The sequence below is a fragment of the Miscanthus floridulus genome, chromosome 17, assembly GCF_019320115.1.
Source record: "Miscanthus floridulus cultivar M001 chromosome 17, ASM1932011v1, whole genome shotgun sequence".
NCBI lineage: Eukaryota > Viridiplantae > Streptophyta > Magnoliopsida > Poales > Poaceae > Miscanthus > Miscanthus floridulus.
The window spans coordinates 59135890-59160823 of record NC_089596.1 but is presented as its reverse complement, the minus strand read 5'-3'; positions in this window follow the sequence as shown (position 1 = coordinate 59160823).

The window sequence follows — 24934 nt, the reverse complement described above, 5'->3', positions numbered from 1 at the left end:
GGGTCTCTTTGGTATCTCTGTCCAGAATTCTGATGGGATGTTCTCTATACTCAAGTGTATCTTGAATGTCAAGTGTATCAGTTGGGACTACTTCATAGGGCACCCTCAAACACTTGCGTAGCTGTGAGACATGAAATACGGGATGTACACCCACCAATTCCTCAGGTAGCTCGAGTTTGTAGGCGAGCTTTCCAATCTTTTTGCAAATCTTGTATGGGCTAACAAATCTAGGGGCAAGCTTTCCTTTCACATGGAATCTGATAGTCCCACGTAGCGGGGATACCTTGAGATAGACGAAGTCCCCCACATTAAACTCAAGTTCTCTTCTCCTTTTGTCAGCATAGCTCTTGTATCGACTTTGAGCAATTCTTAAATTCTCTCTTACTTGAGCAACTCCTTCTTTGGCATCTTGAATCTTAGCGGAGTCAAAGAACGATCTTTCTCCTAGTTGGGACCACATCAAAGGTGTCTTACAAGGTCTGCCATACAGAGCTTCAAATGGCGACATCTTAATACTGGCTTGGTAGCTGTTGTTGTAAGAGAACTCTGCATAGGGTAAGCATCTCTCCCAATCAGAGCCATAATTCAGTACACTAGCGCGAAGCATGTCTTCTAAGATCTGATTTACTCGTTTAGTCTATCCATCTGTCTATGGATGATAAGCGGTACTAAAGTCAAGTTTGGTTCCAATGGACTTGTGTAGGGCTTTCTAGAATCGAGACACAAACTTAGGGCCATGATTAGATACAATACTAGAGGGAGCTCCATGCAGTCTGAGAATATGTTCAATGTATAGATCGGCTAGTTTTTCGGCATTGGTCTTGGTCTTTACTAGTACAAAGTGAGCAATTTTGGTCAAGCGATCAACAATCACCCAGATGGAATCATTGCCTTTCTGTGAACGGGGCAATCCAACTATGAAATCCATGGATATGCTCTCCCACTTCCACTCGGGGACGTCAAGAGGCTTTAGCAAACCTGTAGGCCTTTGATGTTTAGCCTTGACTCTATTACAAGTGTCACATCGTGCCACATGTCCTGCAATGTCTGTCTTCATGCCTTTCCACCAAAAGTGTTTCTTCAAATCTTGATACATTTTTGAACCTCCAGGGTGGATACAGTACTTAGAATCGTGAGCTTCTGACAAAATTTTCTCTCGTAGCACTGGGTTAGATGGAACACAGATTCTGTTCTTGAACCAGATGGTTCCTTATTCATCTTCATGGTGGTTGGTCTTATAGCCTAGTTTCATCAGATCACGGAGATATCTGATTTCTTCACAATCTTTCTGAGCTTGACGGACACGTTCTGTGAGATCATACTGTATGCGGAGCTCATTCAACAAGCCATGCAGTAGTATCTCAAGTTGGAAATCATCAATCTCTTCCTTGAGCTCAGGTGGTACGGATTCAGTGATCAAAGTGTGACAGTAACTCTTACGGCTAAGGGCATCTGCGACTACATTAGCTTTTCCTGGATGATAGTGAATTTCTAGGTCATAGTCCTTGATCAACTCTAGCCATCGGCGTTGCCTCATATTCAAATCTTCTTGAGTGAAAAAGTACTTCAAGCTCTTGTGATCCGTGTAGATATCACACTTGTTGCCTATCAAGTAGTGCCTCCAGATCTTCAGGGCATGCACAATTGCTGCTAACTCAAGATCATGAGTAGGGTAACGGTTCTCGTGTTCTTTCAACTATCGAGACGCGTATGCTATCACTCTTCCATCTTGCATCAATACACAACCAAGTCCTTGACGGGATGCATCACAATAGACTACGAAATTTTTGCCGACATCAGGCAATGCCAGCACAGGAGTTGTGGTAAGCTTCTGTTTCAATTCCTAGAAGCTTTGTTCACACTCGGGCATCCATTCAAACTCCTTGGTCTTCTTCAGAAGATTGGTCATTGGACGGGCTATCTTGGAGAAGTTTTCGATGAATCGGCGATAATATCCAGCCAATCCCAAGAAACTTCTGACTTCTGTCACATTACGGGGTTGATCCCACTCTTTCACAGCTTCAATCTTGGCTGGGTCAACTGCGACACCTTCAGCTGATAGTACATGGCCTAGGAAGGCAACTTCCTGTAGCCAAAACTCACATTTGCTGAACTTTGCGTAGAGCTGATGTTGGGCTAATTTCTCGAGCACAGTTCTCATATGATGTTCATGTTCTTTAGCGGTGGATGAATAGACAAGGATGTCATCAATGAATACCACCACGAACTTATCCAGTTCATCCATGAAAACCTTATTCATCATGTTCATGAAGTATGCGGGTGCATTCGTGAGTCCAAAGGATACCACAGTGAACTCAAACTGTCCATACCTCGTCACAAAAGCTGTCTTCGAGATGTCACTCTCTCGAATCTTCATCTGATGATAGCCAGATCTGAGATCAATCTTGGAGAAATACTTGGCACCTCGAAGCTGATCAAGCAGATCATCAATTCTTGGTAGGGGGTACTTGTTCTTGATGGTGACTGCGTTCAAGTTCCTATAATCAATGCACATTCTCATTGAGCCGTCCTTCTTCTTGACAAACAAAACAGGGGATCCCCAGGGTGAAGCATTGGGTCTGATATATCCCTTTGAGATGAGCTCATCAAGCTGTTTCTTGAGCTCAGCCAGTTCATCAACTGACATGCGATAGGGTCTCTTGGCAATGGGTCCCGTTCCTGGCAACAGATCAATGATGAACTCTACATCACGGTCTAGTGGCATACCCGGTAATTCTTCAGGGAATACATCAGGATAGTCTCTGACTACTAGCACGTCATGAACTGTCTTCTCCTCTTTTTGTGATTCTGAACTTGCTTTAAGGGCACATAGGATAGAGGTGGACTTTCCAGACTAGGGTTCACATCTAATGACTTGGCCTGATGGGTGGGTCACTTGGACGTATCTAGGTGAACATGATATGATACCTTGGTGAATGGTTAACCAATCCATACCTAGGATGACATCTAGGCTAGTGGAAGGTAAAAGGGTTAGGTCAGCTTTAAAGACAAGACCCTCAATGGTAAGACTCACTTCCTTACAGATGTGGGTGCATTTTAGGTCTCTTAACGGTGAACTGGTGATGATAGGCTTTTCACGTGGGGTTACAGGCAGGTCATGCTCTCGTGCAAACTTGGATGATATGTATGAACAAGTTGCTCCAGAGTCGAATAGAACTAATGCAATGTTGCCATTAACTAAAAACATACCGTACACCACGTCAGGGGCAGCTTGTGCTTCCTCAGCGTCCAGATGGTTGAGACGTCCACGAGTAGCAGATCCCTTGAGCTGAGACTTCTGAGCAGCTGAGTTCTGAGGGCACTTAGTGGCTTTGTGACTTGGTTGGCCACAAGCAAAGCAGGTGAAAGGCATACCGCCTATAGGGGTTGGCGCGGGTGCCTTCCAGTTTCTAGTGCTTGGTGCGGAGCGGTTCTGTGCTGGGCGTTCATTCGCTGAGCAGGGACGGTTGAAATGGTCCTGAGTGTTGCGGTCCTGAGCATAACGGTCCCGGGTGTAATGATCCTAAGCAGGGCGGGAGTATTTGGTGGTGTAGCCTCCACTACCCCTACTCGATCCAGGGTTGTCATCCATGTTGTGGTGAGGGTGCTCCCTGGAGGGTGCATCTCTGCGGAACCTCTTGCGATCACAACCACGGAGAGACTCCTTAGGCTTACGCTTCCTCTCCCTATACTCTTCTCTAGCTTCAGCATGGTCCTTCTCAATCTGGATGTAGCGATCCACCAGAGCATGCAATGTGTTGCTCTCAATACCGTTAAACTTCAGCTTGATGTGCGGGTTAAGTCCCTTGCGGTAATAGTACATCTTCTCCTTCTCCGAGTTCACAACATAGGGAGGCGCATAGCGTAGAAGGTTAGTGAAATGGGTAGTGTACTCAGTCACCCTATCCTTTCCCATCTTAATGTTGTGGAACTCCTCAGCTTTGGCCTCCATGATACCCTTGGGAATATAGTACTTAGTGAATGCTTCAGCGAACACATCCCATGAGATGTGGGCAGGGTCCTCATGGGAATCACTGAAACTGTCCCACTAGGCATGTGCTGCACCTGTGAGCTAGTGTGTGGCAGCTCCAACACACTCATCATCGGTGAAAGTAGTGAGGTCAAGCTTCTTCTCTATTTCCTTGAGCCAGTCATCGGCTACAAGTGGGTCAGGGTCGGTGCCATCATAGGTAGGTTGCTTTAGCTTCAGAAATCCTTCTAGCTTCCTTTGGAAGTCATTCTGTTGACCTCCCTGACGACGGTTTGCTCCTTCAACAAGAGCTACAAGAAGCTGGGTCTGTTGTGCCATCACCTCTGCCAGGTTTGGTGGTGGTGGTGGAGGAATGTTCTCCTTAGGCGGCGAAGTATTCTCTAGGTGAAAGGGTATCCCTCCACATCCATGGCCATGGCCACGGCCACGGTTGTTGCCACCACGTCCCCCATTTGGTTCAACTGGTTCAGGGGTGGGCGCACGTCCACGGTTCATTAGGCGATTAGATCGACGGTTCGGCATCTACAACACGGATCATAGAGAATTTTAGTGCTTGTGCCATAAGTGCTTATAATTCAATATGATTACTTGATTTTGACGATTTAAAGAAAAACATTTATATTATCCAACACTCATTACAAAGAAGCAATAAGATTCATAAAGATGCAATAAGATCCAAAACATTCATTACATGGGTTTTATTACATAGCATCATCTCCAGTAGCTACACTTGAAGACGTGCGAGAATCGTACTATGCATAATGTCTCATAATACATCTCATAAGGGGTACATCATGGGGTACAACTCATGGTAGCTACTAACATGACTCATGACCATGCAGGGTCATCTACTCTAACTCATACACCACAGCTGGGATACGACTATTCTCGATCTCGATCTCCTCGTTAGACTTGTGAAGTCGGGACACGTACTTCAAGGCCTCGGTAAGCTCCTCAGTAGGCTTGGCTCCAGGTAGGGTAGGGTAGGCATCTAGGTTGAGGCAAGTCGGGGCTAACTCAAACTCCTCTACCCTAGGCTTCGTCTTGTTACGAATCTCCTTGGGTAGCTGATCCCACATACCCTTCATCTCCCTGAGGCGCTTCCTATCGGACTTCTGCCAGGCCTGTCGAGTCCTCTCACACTTGTCCTGTAGGTACTCATTCTACCTAAGTGCCTCGATCAGGTGACCCTAGTTGCGAATGGCCTTCTTTCTGAACTCTTCTAGATCTTGAGTCATGGTCTTGTTTTGAGACTAGATCTTCAGCATGTCAATCCCCTTGGATCTCTCTCTGTCTCCTCTACGGTTGAACTCTACCTTCTTGTCGTCCAACTCTCTCTGCAACTCCAAGACCTTGCTGTCAAGGTAGCAGTTCCTGTTGCCTAGGTTGGCTACTTTGTCCTATAAGTCAGCGATCTTGGCTCTGTGGACTTCCTCACGACGGTTGAGCTCGTCCTGCAACTTGGCAACTGTCTCAAGTAGACTAGCTCGCTCCTGTGCTCCCTGCGAGTCTCACTCCTGGTACTCCCACTAAAGGGCCTGGTCCTGATGTCTCCTCTGCTCCAGCTGGGTCACATACCTGTCCTGCTCTAGTAGGTGGATAGCTGAGACGCGAAGGCATCTGTCCTCCTCGGCAAGGATAACTCTGCCTACTGCAAAACTCTACTCACTAGGGGTAAGGCTGAGGTCGAGGGCCTAGGGAAGTAGACGGAACTCTATCGTCTTTAGGTGCTTGTAGTGGTCCCTCATCACTCTGCGAAGTGCCTTGTGGGAGACAGCTCGTAGTCCCTCCTCAACTGTGTCCTCTATGGTCATCTCGGTGGAAGCTGGAATAGAAGGTAGGGTTGTGCTAGCTGGGAACTCGACTGAGGTGATAATTGGTCCTTCGATTCCTCCTTCCTGAGCTGGCTTCCCGGTGCAGGTGACCTTGACAAGCTCGTTGGGGACTCCTAACATGACGAGAACTCAGCAGAGGGTCTATGCAAAACCCCCAAGCTCACGTAGGTCAAAGGTAAGCTTGGCGTGGTCCAGAGGTAGCGGTCCTAGAGGCGGCCAGTCGACGTTTGTTGCCATCTACATGTTTCGAGGGGATAGGTGTTAGCAGGTCAATAAATAGATAAGCCTTGCATAAAAGTAAATGCAGGGTCGGTATATAACCGAAAGAAGGGTTGTCCACGTCCTATTCTATCGTCCATTTCTGAGGGTTTCGTCCTATGGTCAAGTATGGCTCTGATGGGAACTGAAACGACCCCGATTTCCACGAAGGGAAATCCACAGCGTCGAAGTGTAATAAGACCGTTGTAGATCATATTACCCAATTTCCAGTCGAATATCACTTCCATACAACGATAATATCAGAGTACAAATAGTGCGGAATTACATAAATTATTACATCGCCGCATTGGCGGAATCAAAAGTAGCATTCATTCAGAACAACTTGAAGATAAGATCGCCAAACTCGAGCGTAGGCACGAACCCCTCATCCATCAAACTCCTCGGAGCTAAACTCCTCAGCAGAACCTGAGTGCCAAAATTTATCAGTACGATTTGTACTGGTCACTCCCAACCCTATGAGCGTTGCTTTGTGGAAATTGGATGCAAGTTGGATATAGTCAAAAGGAACCTATAAGGCTGGGGTTTCCTATGTATTTTAGCATATCAAGTATATAACAGTATAGTCAAGTTTTAACACCATTCTCACACCTATTCCACCCATTCCCCTTCCAGAGCCAGGTTTCGATCCTAGGATCAGTATACCACCATCCCCACACCATCACCATACCATAACCATACCATCGCTTAGTCGATAGGCCAACTCCCTCTCGGCACTGTCTCAAGGCCCGTAGCCCCTGGCTACGACCGAACACTCACTTCCAGGAAAGAAAAGGACTCATCTCTCTACCTAGTTTAAGCGAAACCCAGGAAAGGTCCATAGCCAACAAGTCGGCACATGTATCAATCGATCAACCATACACTCTGCAGAGGTTTTACATAACCACAAGATCCGCCTTCCTCGCTGACCATCGTCAACTGGGCTGATTCCGGCCGTTTGCTAGCCTAGGATAATGCCACTCTACCATTCAGCTCTGGTACACCCCAAGTCTAGTCTGGGGTGGCTGAAACTATGAGTCATGAGCTGGGTCCATAAGGTCTCCATGAAGTCTCAGAAGGGTGTGGGGGAAATCCTCCACACCCCGTACCTCCCTACACTGTCCGCTATCAACCTAGCAGTAGTGGCAATATCCTACCAAGTAGTCCGGCCATCCCGCACCATATAGGGCGAGTGGTACGTAAGGCTTCCCGGTGCATCTGAGTACTAGTAAGTCCTTAGGGGTGACCAAGCCAGAATGTCTTCATCAGGGTTTCCATTTATCGTGCCACCACAGCACCTCCATCCCGGGCTCCTCCCATCATAGGTTCACACCCAGGACCACCTCATATACCATTTACCCACCACATGTATCCATTCCAGGGGTGCCTAGGTAGCACCCCATGGCAAGACTTGCCCCAAGCTCGTCGTATACTCCAACTTGGTCGACACAACCCTCACCCTCCACGCACCCAAGTCACACACGTAGCACTCTCCTCATAGTTCAATTATCACCAGTTTCCAACACGGATCAATGTAGTGTAAGCGTTGTAGAAGTAATAAGCAAGTGTGTGACTAGCCTAACAGCAGGGTGAGCAGGGGTAAGGTTGCATCAAGGTAAAGGCCATCAGGAAAGCATACTACCATGCAAGTCCTACCATAGTGTGATCATAACTACAAAGTAAAGCACTAGCATTTCTATTTTTGCCATGTGTAATAGGTACTACGAGATTGGGTGGGATGTGGCACCTTCAGTGTAGTCGTCTCCGTACTCCTCACGGTACTCACGGTCCTCGTCCGTCCGGTTCTCCTCTGAGTCTACAAATGATCGCATTATAGTCGCGTTAGCGACGTCTATAGAATAGCACAAAGGAGCAATGAAAATTCAAAAGGGCCAAATGCACTCAAACATGGGTTCATTGCGTAGGGCTCGATTTTAGATGAATTTTGGTCCTAGTCTCGTATTTTTCTGAGGTCATATGAATTAGTTATGAATTTCCGAAGTTTAAATCTATTTCTAAAAATGGAAAAAGGCTGAATTAATCCTGGGCTGACACGTGTCATACTATGGTTGGTCCACGTGGCTTACTGATGTCAGCATGACGTTAGCATTACGATTCCGAGCTGACCGGTGGGGCCCAGCTGACATCAGCATGACGTCAGCGTGACGTCATCAATGTCGTCCACACCAACAGGTGGGGCCAAAGGCTGTTGGGTCACTGACAGGTGGGTCCGGTCAAAGTCAACGTCGAGTCAACGGTCAATGGTCAATGGTCAACAGTCAGGGTCACTGACATGTGGGGCCTGGGCTGCTGACGTCAGCAGCTGATGTCAACGTGACGTCAGCATGACGTCACCCTAGCTGCGTGGGCTGCTGACATGTGGGTCCCGTGTGACGTCAGCATGACGTTAGCGCCTGTCGTGTGGGTCCAACGTGTCCGTGTCACTGACATGTGGGGCCAGGTCAATGGTCAACGTTGATCAGTCAACGGTCAACACGGCCGGGTCTCAAACGGGCTTCGGGTTGGGCCGGTCTGGGCCGGGCTGGGCCGAACACGTGGCATGTTGTGGAGCTACCACGTCATGGTCATGGGCTCTTACTGGGCCTCATGTTCAGGCTGTGGGCCTAGGCTAGGCTCACGGTGGACCCAAGTTCACGGTCCATGGACCGCAGACTGGTCTATGGTGGACCGAGTCCATTGTCTGTTCCTCTCGGCTCGGCTCATATGCACTAAGTTCACACGTAGGTGGCCGGCGAGGGGGTGTTCCCCTGTTTCTCCTGCGGCGGTGCTCCTGCCGGTGGCGAGCTCGCTTTGAGCCTCTGTGGCGGTGCTGGTGTCTGATTGGGGAGGGGAAAAGCTTCCCTGGGCCATGGCGACTGCGTTGGTGGGGTCAGAGCTTCCCAATGTGCTGGCCACGGTGAGCGGCGGCTCGAGCACCACCGGCGTGCGGGAATGGCGTGGGTGCTGTAGCATAGGCCGATATGTGGTGCGTGTGGGCGACACAGGGCTCCAGTGGGCATGTTGGGTAGGTCGAGGGGTCCTCTAGTGCCTTCGGTGGTGTTGGCCACGGTGGTGGCCTTCTGAGCACAACGGCCTTCTGAGCACAACGGCGGCATCGGGGATGTGGCTACGGTCACCGTGAAATGTCTTGGTGGGGGCGTGTATGTTTCTACAGATGCGTGGGGATGCAGCGAGGACGTCTAGGCTCAAGGCGAGGCTCGGTTCTCTTATGGCCGATAAGGGCTTCCCGGCGGCCACGGCGGTCATGAAGACGACGGCGAGGCGCATGGGTGAACCACGGGGCTCTAGCAGGGTGGTCATGGTGTGGTCACAGACATGTGCATGGGTGCGGGTGTTCCCAGCGGCCGGAGATGGCCCTGGCCTACGTGCTCCCGGTGTGGAGCACCGTGGCCGGCATGGTATGGTCCGACGGCGAGCAGGGAGAGACCGAAAGAAGGGGGGGCTCACCATGGGTGGCGTGGAAGAATGGATGGTGATGCCATGTCGATTTGAGGCCATGTAGCTCCGGTAGCCGTGCAGTGCCATGCCGAACCGCGTCGGTGATGTAGACGACGGCGTCGCTCTCGGCTCCGGTGGTCTCGGCGAGCTTTTCCCCTTCGCAGCGGCGTCAGCGTTTCCCCCCTTTCTCCCCCACTCTTCTCTCTTGGCTCAGGTGTGCTGTGGTCGGCCACCATGGTGGTGGCAGGGCGTTGGGAGAACCCTAGGGCTCTGGGCATGGCTTTATAGCCAGAGCTCTAAGCTCCATCTTCGGCGGACGGGCGGACAGTTGGTGATGCACCGCGGGCATCGAACGGCATTACGGCGTGGGGTGGTTGGCGCGGAGGTCGCATGGACGATGCGCCAAGGGGGAGATAGGACCATGCCCCAGGCATGACCCCTGGCCTGCTCTGCCATCGCTGTCGGCCTCTGGTCGGCTGGCGGTTGAGCGTGAGCGTGAGGAAGATGAACAGGGGAAGGCTGACGGGTGGGGTCCGTTGGCAGCGACTGTGGCGAAGAGAAAGGGGTGTGCAGGTGAGCAGCGCTCGGCTGATGTGCGGGGCCCAGTGGCAGCGACAGCGAGCGAAGGCGGGGAGGCGTGGGTGTTGCTGGGCCGCAAGCTAGGCTGCGCGCGTTGGGGGGGGGGGGAAGGGGCGGCCGCGATGGTGCTGGCTGGGCTGGCTAGCTTGGGCCAAGCGGCTGGCTGTGAGGCCCACTTCTTCTTTTCTTTTTCTGTTTTTTTCATTTCTTTTCCATTTGTTTGAATTCAAATTTGGTTTAGAATTTGAATTCACAACTGAGGTAACTTATTCATTGGAGTTTAGGTAATTTTGTTTAATAATAACTTTATGGTTTATTACTTTAATGGAATTGTTAAGCATAACATAAAGCAAATGAAAACCCAAACCACAATTTAAGTTAACATTGTATGCAACATTTATTTGTTAGAAATTAAATAATCATAATCAACAAATGATATGCCATGCTTATGTGTTGACTTAGGTTGGGTTACTTCTAATGCAACTCTTAGGTTGGGTTACTTCTAATGCAACTCTTAGGTTGGGTTTCTTTACATGACACTCATCATCACATGGGAGTTTTGAAGAAAAAATTTTGTAGTTGGTATTTTTGGTGTATGGATTTTTGGGTTATTACAGGAATGGTTCGACGGCGGCTACGGCGAGCGGCGGAGCTGAGCGGTGGCGGAACAGAATAGAGAAGAAAAAGAAGAGGACAACGGCGGCGGGTGCTCCTATTTAAAGTGGGAGAGGGTGCGTCCAGCTTCACCAGCTCCTGAACAAGGTCGCCACGGGGACAGTATCATGTCACCGTGCGAGGAAGCGGTGAGGACAGTCGGCGGCAGCAGCTCGGTGGTGAGCAGGAGGTGGCGCCCTGCTGTAAACGGAATTTTGAAATATTTATAGAATTGCCACTGAGTTCATTTTACAAATTACTCCCAAATTTTCTAAAGAAGTTTAAAATCTCCAAAAATAAAAGTTGCCCAACATTTCAAGTTCTACAACTTTTCTTAAATGAACATTTTCAAATTCCACCTCCATTTTGAAATTTGAATTTGGGGTGCATTTGAGCATTTGAATCATTTCAAAATTACTCCAAATTTTATATGTAAACTTTAAAAACTTTGAATACCAAAGTTGATCCTTATAAAATAAGCTTCAACTTTGCTTTTTGTCACACCCCCAAATTCCAAATGGATTTTGAAATAGATAGAAGGGGCAAAAAGGACTTTCATGATTTATATTTGAATTCACATTTGATTTGTTTACCTTTTTACTTAACTATGATTTTTGACCATTTACATGGCCCATTAGGATTATTTGAGTCAATTGACACATGGTCTCTCATGATCACATGAAATTTGACCCTTGTGGTCATGATCTTTATTTAGAGTTTTGGATCACATACATCACATAACATAACAACTAATGAAATAATGCTTATTTAGTGAATGCATTCAAAATTTTCTACTTTATGAATGCTTTACAATGCATATGATGACATGTCAAGTTTTAGTGCTAGGTCAAAACACCAGAGGTGTTACATTGGTCTATCCATGTTCAAGATGCATGTCATCATAATAACATGGATCGGTGCTTAAAAAATAAAAGTGTTCATAATCGGCTTGGAAAAAGAGTTATTGATCAGGACTGGGCTGATCATGAAGAAGAAGGCAATGAAAGAAGATATGTGTGACAGGAAGGCCAGTGGTGCCCAGGAGGTTTAACAAGAAGCCAGAAGAGAAGGGTGCAATGCCTAAGAAATAAAGAGATGGAACAGGTTCAGGCATCCGGTAAAACTCAAGTGTGGCATACCAAGCAAATAGCCAATAGGAAGCAACCATCGGCTAATAACCAAATGGCTTTTATGTTGCCATCGGAATTCAGAGCTCCAGCAGATCAAGAAGTTTATTTGGATTTCGATGAATCAGAGTATGAGGAGATAGTTGCCAAGTTAACGGTTGTACAGCAAGCAATATTTGACAAACCAGTCAAACATCGGCACTTAAAAGCTTTATATATGAAAGGTCTTGTCGATGGAAAGCCGATGAACAAGATGTTGGTGGACGGAGGTGCTTCTGTCAATCTTATGCCTTACACTACTTTTCATAAACTTGGTAAAGGACCAGAAGATCTGATGGAGACTGACATGATGCTTAAGAATTTTGGAGGTAATACATCTAAGACCCGGGGGGCAATAAACGTTGAACTAACAATCAGGAGTAAGACTCTGCTCACCACATTCTTCGTCATCGATGGAAAAGGGCCGTACAGTTTGCTCCTCGGTCATGATTGGATTCATGCGAATTGTTGTATAACATCGACCATGCATCAGTGTTTGATTCAATGGCATGGAGATGACGTCGAATGGGTTCGCGCTGATGAGTCCGTGAGCATCGCAACAGCCGATCTAGTCTTTTGGGAATTAGGAGACTTCGAATGTTTTTTTAGCAAGTCATGGGAAGGAGGCTTCATTAAGATCAGCAATGAAAGCCAACAACCGATGCAAGCGATCGGCTCTGAGAGTTTGTTTTAGTAGAAAAAAATGATGGCTTCACATCGGCCATTGGATTAAAGGAAAAATAAGCGTTGAGTCTTGGAGATGGGTTTAGGCTGACGTATGTGAATGTTGAGTCAAAGTGTAAGTGCGATTCAGAGTTAATGGATTTCTTAAAGAAGTTATATTTCGCTAAATAGGACGCTTGACCTGGGTTGATTGATCATTTGACCTTTGATATGAAAAAGTTCTGCGGGGTGTTATTCTAACATTTGATCAACACTTGATAGCCGATTCATTCTCGGCTCTAATAGCCAGTACCAAGGGTATCGCCTCTAGTTCAAAAAAATGAAAATCTTCAAAGACAATAAAAGCCGATACGATATGTATCGTGTATAGAGCAAAAACAAAAGATAAAAATAGTCATACACAAGAGCATTGTACTAAGGTACATTCATGGAAAGAATAGGAGTCTTTGTTCATCGGATGACCCTAGATACAATCTAACCAAAGATCTTGTTCACCACATCCTGGGTGGATGTGATGTCTACTATGGCCTCCACTACCATGACAAATTCTTCAAGTAGGTCCTCATGCTCCTTAGGGCAGTCGGCCATTGGGAAACCAGTCTCCATGGCGTGGAGCTCATACCCAGTCTAGACTTATGCCGCGGTCAGCGCCACCGTCGCACCATGATGAATGCCATGGAGGGCGATCTCCTGGACATGGACCGGGACGTCTTGGAGACTTACATCGATAGGGGAACCTTGGGCATTAACGGCGTCTACGGCCACGTTCACCACCAGTTGGAAAGATTCCAACTACGCTGTCAGGGCTGACAATCACAAAAAACAAGAAGACTATCAAGATGAAGATAATGGAAGTCGGAGTAAAAAGCCTTCATGGAGTTCATCTTACCTGCCACCGTGGCGTCGGATTCGGCCAGCCGTGCTCGGACGACGCTGGCCTCCTCCTCGGCTGCATGAATAGCGGCCTAAGAAACCCCAAGGTGGATCTCGAGCTGGCCATTCTCTTGAGTCACCTCGAAGTAGTGGTTTTGAGCTGCACTCCACTCCCGAAGGAAGCGCTAGGCGTCGTCGCCGTTGTATGAGTCGGAGGAGTCTGATGATGAAGCCAGAGCAGAAGATACAACATCAAAGGGCTCGCCGGCCCTAGGAAGAGGACGAAGGCTATCATTCATGATGAACCTAGAAACAAAGTAGAAGAGTTCATCACTGTGAACAGAAGATTTACAGACCGTCGCCATGAACAAAAGCCATCAATCTCACCTCATACGTCGGAGACGCTGACTCACTAGCATGTTCTCCTCCAGGATCTCCTCTGTCGCTCGCTTGCCGCGGTTATCCTGGCCAGCCATGGATTTGATTGGATCTACGAGAAGGGAAGGGAACCGCTATAGGGTTTTGGAAGGCGGAGAAGTGCAAAGGAACAGTTGCGAGTGGAGATGTGTTCGAGGCCGAAACCATCGGCTGGTATTTGAAGCTATGAAGCGAAGAGGTGAATGCCTCAGGAAGTGTGGTAGACAACCGCAATTAATAGAAGGTGAATCATTGTCTCACTAATGCCGAAGAGAATACGGCGTTGGGCGACTGAAGGCAGAAAATCGAAGGGTTCTCCTAATGAAAGCTGTGTTTTCAGACTCAATTGGATTGAGATTAGAAGTCTGGGATCAGCTATTTTAAATCGGCTCTTTAGCCGAAACAAGAGATACAATGAGACAGTAGGAGAGTATGGTTATCGTTAGTTTTATGCAAGATACATGTGTTAACCTATGGATTACAAGTTCAAAACATCCTGAATGACTTTCAACATTTCAAGCCAGACAACATCAGCTTCTACAATCTTTTGCTCATATTCTTTGGCTATTCCAGGGGCGTTCTCAAGGCTACTATGGATGGCTCTACTTTCTTTTACTTTTGCCAACAGTTCCTGTTTCTTCTATTTGATAGCGTCAGGTATTTGGGCTAGAATGGACTTATGATGATCAATGGCAGCCTTCACGTTTTTCAGCTCCCTCTCTAGTGCTGCACGCTTGACTTTCAGTTGGGATAACTCTGGATCGGCCCCAAAGGAAGAGTTCTTCAAATCATCAATCGACTGCATCAGTTCTTTAACCTCTTGCCTGTTGGAGTCCCCTTTGGCCAGCAGGGCTTCACGATTGGACAAGTTCCTCTGGATCATTTTCACCTTCAAGGCCTGATCTTCGAAAACAGACAGAGACGATAAGACCCTAGAGAGAGCTGGGTATGGATCACCTTTAATGGCCAAAAAGACTCTCTGCCTTGAATCTATATCTTAGATCAAATCGGTTATGTTCTTCTCAAATATAGGCCGTATATTTCTTAGCCGATTTCTTGTCTCCTCTAGCAAAGCTTCATTAGAGGAAGTGGCTAACGATCTAATTTCATCTTCATCAAAATACTCCTCAAGATTGAAAGAACAGCTCCGGGCTGGAAGATCGAGCGCCTATGTGTAAGGAAAATCTTGATTAGGAGGTTTGAATCGGTTTATCGCAAAGTGGATGGCGGAAAAGATATAGTACCTTCTCTGTAATAGTCTCTATCAGAAGAGGGGGAACAACTGATGATGCATCGATGACAGCTGGTTGAATCGGCTCTGAGCTTCTAGCATTGGTGTCTGCAATAACAAGGAAGGATTTTTAATTCATGTTTGTTGTAGAGAAACAAATAGAGCAAGTAACTCCCTCACCATCGGTTGTTTGCCAGGCTGGGGAATCAATAGCCTGAGTATGGACGGCAACAAGACCATCTTTAGCGCCGACAAGGTCGCTAAGCGGACTGCTAGGTGTTTCCTCGAGAAGTATCTGGCATGAGTAAAAGTCAGGTGAAGGGCAAAAGACTAAGTAAATCAAAAAGTTAAAGAAAATACTTCGACAAGCATCAAGGAAAAATTCACATTTTCTGCCATTATGGAAGCATCAGTTACTTCCACCAAAATCGGCTCCTATTTAGGATTGGCCGACAAAGGTTTGGTTGGTGTTGAATCAAGCGCCTAAGATAGTAGTCCCACACCCAAAGCAGACTTGGTCACAATGCTCGATAACTGTGAGAAAGTGGGATCAGAAAGTTGAACATCAGTTTAAGGAAAGTATGAATCATTCAGCTGAGCAGCTGATGGCCTTGTCCTACGGAGTCTTTTTCTAGTAGTGGCCTTCTGAGTTACCCCTAGAATTGCCTTACGCTTTGGGAATTGATGTGTCACAATCATGGGAGCGGCAGGGGTTCTCATCAACTTCTTCAAAGAAGGTGCAGTTGATCCCATCCTTGAAACTGGGCATGATGGCTGGTAATCTATAAGATGCCCTCTCCTATCTAGGCTTGGAGGATTGAATTCAATGTCCTAAAAAGATCGGTTAGAACAGTTGGCAAGAGAATTCACCAAGTAATCTCTCTGAAAAGGGAATGAAAGATTACCTCACTGTCAGAAGCAAATTCCCCGTCTAGAGCTATACACAGAGGGTGGACTGACCCACAGAAGAGATGGGAACGCCATTCTTGTCACCAAGAGTCAAAGAGGTTGGAAGAAAAACTGGCTCTGACCCAGTCATGCAAGGAAAAGGAAGGAAGGTCTGATCCCAATTGAAAGGCTCTGGAAGCTTCCAGCACATCACTAATATCTTCTCTCAGCTTCAGGATGTTCTTGAAGAACATGCGAGGGGGAAGTTGACCGAGGCCAAACTGACGGGCCACAAAAGAAGGATTGTAAAACTCATAGGTTGGAGGATTGCCTAGGATGGAGGAACCTTTAACCATTTTGCCACGACCGTGATGAAATTTGGCTGGGAGAACATAGGGCTTAATAAAGGAATTGAAGAACGCAGCCGCTGTCTCGTCCGAAAAGCCAGATTCAAATAGGAATTTGAATGGAAAAGTCAATTCATCATCCTCATTATAAGGTAGCCAAGTCAAGAGAGCCGCATCAAACCCTCTATAAAGCTTTTTGAAGAGGTGGCCAACATCGAAGTCAATTATTATGGCCGATGCAGCCTCGCCATAGCTCGTACACTGTCGAGTTCTTCCTTCTTCGCCTCTATATTGCTCATCAAAATTAGAAGAAGGAAAGCACAGGTCTCTGAGATCAGGCGTTACAATCTTGTGCATGTACAAATTGAGCCACAATTGTATCAGCCACCAAGGGCTACTGATAGTCTACATTGGTTCGTTCTTTAGTAATTAGGCAGCCACCTGGTACATCAGATTATAAGTAGCTCCTAGCAGATATTTTCTAAGAGGGATGTCCTTGCCTAATGTTAGGTGCTCCGCCATGAGTTTGTGATTGTAAGTCAGACCACAAGATGACCCACAAAAGATGAATCTCTCCAACCACATATTCAGAAAAGCCACATATTCTCGTTCGCTGACAGATGATTCATCTCTGACATGATTCAGAATGTAACTTGCCCATCTGATGCAGTCTACTATCTTGGCCAATCTTTTGGAGCCGACATTCAAGTACTCATAGGGTTGCACTGGTCCGATAATTCTAAGGCCGGTCAACATATACACATCGGCCAGAGTGATGGTCATTGGGTCGTGGCCAAAAATAAAAGCATTCAGAGCATTAGACTAGAAATAAGAAGCAGAGATCAAGAGTGAACCATTCCTCTCCATTTGGGACAACAAAAGTGTTAAATACTGGTTTAGATCATAAAGCTCTCAGTCTCCGCCCTTTTTTGTAGATACCCTACAAAACTAATCTCTCCATCCCTTAGGCGCTTTAGGCCAGTTTCTAAAGGGAGTTTTGTTCCAGGAAGATGAATCCACTATAGACTGTTTAAAGGGGATCTGGTTGGTTTCTTGGTGGATAAAATCAGATGGATCAGGATCACCCATAGGCCTAAGAAAATAAACATTAGGGATGGCAGCTGATGGAATCAAGATCTCGTTCCTCATTTCCTAGAAATCGGATAAAATAAATTCATGAAGAGAAGAAATACAGGGTAACGACCGACGCTTGGAGAGGGGAAACTTGGAAACATACCTCAGAAACATGGTCGCTGGTTGCCATTACGGTCGGAACAGGTTCAAATCTGACGAAAATAGCTTGAATTGATGGCTTGATGGAACAACGGATTTGCTAGGGTTTGAGACCTTGGCGCTAACAGCATCGGCTATTGGAGTTGGCTCAAGAAAAGAGGGGAAAGCAAAAAGGCCGAGTGCATCGAAAGAGGTACTATTGGGATGTTGTATAAGACTCGGGCCGGAAAGTCAGGGGTTATGCGTATATCTCGGGATAGAGCGGTTATGGCGTGATAAACCAATAAGCTAGACTTTTGGAATAAAACCATTTTATCCCAAAATTTGGGGGCATGTGTTTACACCAAAATTTGGGAAAAGAACATGGGAACTCATAGGCTTCCAAGATTGTGCCAATCCAGGAATCGATTGAATGAGGACAGATGTCAGCCGATTCAGATACGACTCTGGAATCAAATCTCTTGGAATGACATCAGCGGATAGCGATGATGAACTACGGTTGGTGCTAGGAAACTATATATTGAACTCTGCAAGAAGGAAAAGATTAGAGTCCAAGTTATCTTAAATTAGGAATGTTTTTGTTTATGCCAAAGGTTGTAACGAATCGTGCTCGAGTAGAATTCATGTTTAGACTCCAGGTATAAATATCAGACCCCGACTATTGTAAAGGACAACAATCAATCCAATATACAAGTTATTTACTTTTTCGGCTCCAGCCACCTCTTAGAAGTAGGAGTAGAGTAGATCTCGGTGAGTTCTTCAGCAAGTAAGGCTGCATCGATCCAGTCGACCTCCACTACTTGTTGTAAGTACCATCATGGCTTATACCTCTGTTCGTACGACTGCATCGATCCGGTCGGCCTCCACTGTGACTCTGATATAAGTTAGTTATCAATTCTTGCCCAGTTCAAGTATGGCTGCATTGATCCGGTCGATCCCCACTGCATGAACTAGATCAAGGTCAAGTTATTGGCTCTACCTTAGAATGGCAGTCTTTGGTAGATTCATTAAGTTACCGATGTTGCTTATTGCTTTCATTATTTATCTAAATTACAACAATATCACTCTGCTCGATTGGGATTGATCTTGATCGGCCTTATATCTTATTTAGCCCATCATTTGTTAACCTAAAACTGATCTAATCTATACCTTAAACAATGAGTTATGTTTTATCGGCTATTTTGTGTCAATCTTGATCGTGCATAGTGTGCGGTTAAAGCATGTTGCGTCTTGAGTATATTTATTTGCTAGTGAAAACCAGTCCATGGCCCGTTATCACGGCCTGTGTGATTCTGTCTCACATCCCACTATTAGCACCGTGGAGTAGGGATCGTTATTTGATAGATCTATTCCTGATAAGGCATGACTTTAACTATGTGATATGCCTAAATCGACTGTTTTAGTCGATATCGAGTGCTTTCATGAACAGTTCGCATCCCGAGATTGTTGAAGTAAAGATAGGTTGAAAGATATGTTAGCCCCATGATCTTATTATTGTATTATGGCCTACATGATTCTGCCTCATGCCCCACTGATATTGGTAATGAGTTAGGGTCGTCGAGTCTATTGTTATTTCTACGGCCTGCATGATTCTGCCTCATGCCCCACTGGTCATAGCGATAGATGAGATCTAACATGTTCATTAGATTTATCTTTATTAAATGGTTAAGTGATGTTGAATTGTTTCTTTATATAAAAAGGGGTTCGGTTACTTGTAATCATTGGCTTAGCATAAACCAATCATTGTTGACATCTTATTGCCATTGATTAATATTTGTTCAAATAACGACATTTACCCTGAATGATAACTGATTCTTCTTATACAACCCAATGAGCTTTAATCGATTTATTCTCATGAATATGCTGGAATCGACTGTTTAGTCGATCTCCTTTCATATCGGCTCTCAGAGCCACACATTCGGGACTGTCTGGCAACACCAGCAAGTTCCGCCCTTAATTACTGGTGAACTTTCTCTCCTTGTCAATTATAGGGTCAAATTGACTGGCACATCTCGGGGGGAGTGCACAGGATCGACCATCCCTACGCTGAAGCTAGGTGGATCTACAGCTCCGTTGAGCAGACCCTTCCAGCTTGCTACGTGTGTCCTCGGCATGGGACGAAAATTCTGTGTCGACAGGTGGCAACCACCAAGAGCAACAAGCGAATCCCGTAGCGAAACAGGAACACCAAGTGCCTCTAGATGCAATCACTCAAGCAATGCACTTGAATTCTCTCCCAATCTCACAAAGATGATGAATCAATGATGGAGATGAGTGGGAGGGTTTTGGCTAAGCTCACAAGGTTGTTATGTCAATGCAAATGGCCAAGAGAGTGATCTTGAGCCGGCCATAGGGCTTAAATAGAGAGCCCCTATGAATAGAGCCATTGGCTCCTCTGTTCACTAAAAAATCAGGGCGGTCGGACATGCTATTCATATCGACCGGACGCACCCTGCCAGCGTCCAATCAACAGATGGCTGCCACGTCATCCCTCTCTTTAAATGTTGAGCGCCTGATCTTAGCGGTTAAGTCACAACCGGATGTAGCACAGTGCTAAGACGGGACACACAACTGCTGAGTCTGGTCATTTCCAGAGAGGTCCAGAGAAAGCAAAATGACGATCGGACGGGTCAGTTCGTTCACGGCCGGACGCAAGAGGGCAGCGTCCGGTCGAGTCTAGAGAGCTCTCGGAGCTGCTCAACTACTATCGGATGCATCTAGTCGATCACGATCAGACGCAGCATCAGCATCTGGTCCTGCTCCTCTTCTCTATGCCGCCACATCAGCGGGACCGGATGCACTCATCACGCGTCTAGTCATGAAGTGACCTAGCGTCCGATCGAAGATCGATGCCAGCGTCTTCACTGCTTCCATTGATCAGACGCGTTGGTCTAGTTGAGGCCAGCATCTGGTCCACTCTATGAAACCCTATCTTTTCTGTATAGGGCGCCGGTGGCACCGTCAGACTATCCGCACTCCGCCGGTGAAGTTTCAAACCCTTGCTCCCAAGTGCTAAACACAATGTGTATCACCTTTGTGTATGTGTGTTAGCATATTTTCACAAACATTTTTAAGGGTGTTAGCACTCCACTAGATCCTAAATGCATATGCAATGAGTTAGAGCATCTAGTGGCACTTTGATAACTGTATTTCGATATGAGTTTCACCCCTCTTAATAGTATGGCTATCGATCCTAAATGTGATCACACTCTCTAAGTGTCTCATTCACTAAACCAAAAAGCTCCTATCAATTTCACCTTTGCCTTGAGCTTTTTATTTTTCTCTTTCTACTTTTCCAAGTCCAAGCACTTGATCATCACCATGGCATCACCATCATCATATCATGATCTTCATTTGCTTCACCACTTGGAGTAGTGCTACCTATCTCATAATTACTTTGATAAACTAGGTTAGCACTTAGGGTTTCATCAATTCACTAAAACCAAACTGGAGCTTTCAAATGCCGAGCATAGTCCCTTCTCTCGTGTTTTGGTTGTCACCATCACAAGATGATCGCTAGTGAACCTATTCGACCCTTGGATGTAGGCACTATGGACTCGATATTGGTGCTCTCCCTACCCGCACCTGGCGAGCCATTTATGACTAAGTTCAGTGGTAGAACAAGGGGACGATGATCATAGAACTATGGATGCCAACCCATGTAGGTGAAGCTCATGGCCGCGAGCTGCTTTGCTATGACCATCGGGCTCTACCTCTTTTGCTCTTTGTTTTCTTTGCTCTTTTTCTCATCCTATCCACCCCGTATGCTTGTGCCACTTAGACCGTCGCGTTTCTATGGTTCTCATGGTGACAACCACTCTGCTATGAACCCTAAGAATAGCAAAGTGCTAATCTAGTTCCACATAGGTTGTGGTGCCCTACAAGTTGGTGTGGATTGAGAGACCGTGGGGTTGTGTCTCTATTCTTTCAACCCTCGCCCATTCCCGTGGTGTGTTGGTTGAGAGAATGCAGAGACCGTTCTTCTCTTCTTCCCTCTCTACCTCTCTTCAATCCTCATCAATCCAGTAAGATGTGGATTGAGCCCTCTTGTTCCAACTTCTTCGATTAGTGTCTATTGCCATGACATGTTGATCGAAGTGTCGTGGAACCAAAGTCCCTTTTTTTTGCCTGTTTGTGCCCATTTGGAGTTCTTTTGTTGCCTTCCTGATTCCATTCCTTTGATTCCCGTCGATAGCTATGGCGGCGGGATCAAAGGAAGGTGAATCCCTTCTCTCCCTATTTTGGCTCTATCGTGCTCAAGCCCTTGTTTGCTTGTACCTAATTTAGACCATAGCATTCCTTAGGTTCTCGCGGTGACAACCGCACCGCTAAGATCCCCAGGGATGCCTTAGTGCCATTTAGTGCACCAAGGTCATGGTGCCCTACAAGTGGACTGAGCACTCGTGTTTCTTTATGCGTTGCCCCTTCTGATGCCCCACCTTTTTCCATGGTGTGTGAACTGGAAGAGGTCGACCACTGCCCCTCTCTCAGTTCTCACCGAATAAACGACATATGGATTGAGAGAGACTAGGACGGCTTCCTTTTCCCCTTAGCCCACTTTGTTCGATCCTGTCTTTAACCATGATGATCGGATCAAAGACTGGGCAATCACTTCTAGCTAGCAAGGTTAGCGTCTATGTCATACTCTTGGAACCATGCGAGTCAACCTGATCAACCATTAGAGTGCCATCTCTACCGAGTTTGAGGCATGGACGTGCCTAGCTGATTTTCTCCCTCGCCCCCTTTTTAGCCCGAGGAAAATGGACTTGCTTTGTGGTGACTAGCCTTGTTTTTCGTGGAGTTTGCTTAAGTCAAGCTAAGGTCAAGGCCATTATAATTAAAGCCGAATAGGTCAACACGATCAGCCCGAGAAGTATTGGCTAGGCTATGACTTGAGCTTGTGCTAAGCAAACAACCACTTTTGCCTCTTTCCAGCCTAGGGATTGGACATCCTTCGCGAAGGCTAAGTCCTTTTTCCTTCAGTGTCCTTTTTGGTGTTTCTTGATCTCCCCGTGCTTTGTTGCTTCTTTTTCACAGTCTTTCTTGGTTAGTGGTTGATTGCTCCTTTACTTTGCTTGTCATACGAGCGAGGTAGTTGCATCAGGGATGGACGTTGATCGACCTAGAATCCATTGGAGGGAGGAGACGTAGATGACAATAGGACTCTGAGGAGGATGACTACAAGTACACTGAGGATCTCGGAGCTAACCAATCAACAGGTGCCACGTCCCACCCAACCTCGTAGATTCTTATTAGGCATGCAATAATATAGCTACTAGTGCTTTATTTTATGCAATTGAACTGTGATAGGTTGCATGGTAGAATTGCTTGAAAGCATTTACCTTGATGCAACCTTTACCCTTGCACACCCGTTGATAGGCTAGATGCTCGCTTACTACTTACTACTGCTTCTACTATGCATTATATCTATGATGTGATGCTTGGTGGAGGATTGTTTGTGAGTGGCTAAGGCACATGGTGCTGCTAAAACTGGTGCAAATTTGGGGAGATCTTGGCATGCGTCTTGGGTGTGTGGTGAGGGTTGAGTTGACCGGACAGGATCCTACGATGAGTCATTGGACGAGTCTTGCCAGGGGGTGCGACCTAGGCATCCCCTACGAGAGGTACCTATGACGGTACATGTGAGATGAGAAGGTCCTAGGGTGGAGTGTCTCTATGGGATGAAGCCCCGGGATAGAGGTGCCATCGAGGCACGAGGTGTTGGTTATCCCCTTTGAGAAGATGTCTTGTCTGGTCCCCCTAAGGACTAGTATGTTCAGAGAACCAGATTATAGAACCCTACGTGCACACCACTCATTCCTGAATGGGTGGGGGACGGATGCTGACCAGCTAGGATGGTACCACTACTACTAGGTTGTTAGCAGATAGTGTAGGGAGGTACGAGCATGGGACCCACACCCTCCTAAGATAGCATAGTGACCTCTAGGGGGGTCGGTACTATGTCTCACAATCTCAGCATGCCAGTGGACTCTAGGGTGGCCCATGGCTAAGTGGTAGGGTGGCATCGCACCGGTTGGAAGGTAGCTCGGTATCAGCCTAGGCGGGGCACCGTCGATGATGGTGATCTTGTGGTTCCAGATGTACACGCTTTGCAGAGTTGATCGATCTATATGTATAGCCATATCCTCAGACATGGACATTCCTATGACCTACTCTTCCCTTGATTAGTGAGTGGAGTCCTTTCTTCTTCTCCCCCTAGGTGTGGTGTTGGATTTCGGCGTTGGCCGTTGATGCATGGCATGAGAGGGAGTCATCCTTGCCGCCTAGAGAGTGAGAGTGTGGTGAGATGGGTGTGATGGGATGGGTGAACATGTGGATGAGATAGGTTAAAACTTGATGAACTATTATAAAATAATGATGAACTTGCATAGGAAAACTATAACAATAAATAGGTTTTTTGCTCTACCCTTTCTATGATTATATATGGCAGTAGTTGATGTTTTTTGACTACTATCCTCCCCTCTCCTCTTCTCACTTCCCTCTACATCTCTCCTCTCCTCTACTACTAATACTTCTACTACTACTCTCCTCTCCTCTCCTACTACTTCTACTACTACTCTCCTCTCCTCTCCTCTACTACTACTACTACTACTTCTACTACTACTCCTCTCCTCTCCTACTTCTTCTACTACTACTCTCCTCTCCTCTACTTGTACTACTCCTACTCTCCTCTCCTCTCCTATATGTTTGGCAAGCAGCGGGTGCAATATTTTTTTGGGTAGGCAGCGACTGCTCTATTTTATTTGGCAAGCACTAGTTGCTTTCCTCTACTCTATGTTTGGCAGCAGCTGCTCTATTTTTTTTGGCAAGTACCAGTTGCTTTTTTTGGCCAACTCTCCTCTCCTCTCGTCTCCTCTATTTTTGCCCATGATAAAATTGTTTAACTCCATACATTATCTATAATATGAGCTGATGATCAAGAACTTGTGAGGAACTTGACATCATTACCAGGCGCCCCTACATTACCTTCTCGCACTTCTCTGTTATGATGTCTTTATGCTCCAAGTTCATGATCAAATGATGATTGACATGTTTCTAAGGCCTCTACTTTTACTCATTTTGTGATCTATTGTTGTTATATCGGATTAATTTATGGCTCGATGATAAAAAGGGTGTAGTGAGACAGCATGATAGCCAAGTATTTTCTAAAATTTGAATTTGAAATTTGAATTTGAATTTGGCTCGTCTCAAATGGAGTGCCATTGGATACTAGTCTCCTCCAGGAGTTTTTGGCCTTGTAGTGTCATTGGGTTTTCTTTTCTTTCCTCCTCTACTATTAATGACTGTTATTTTAGTCTCTG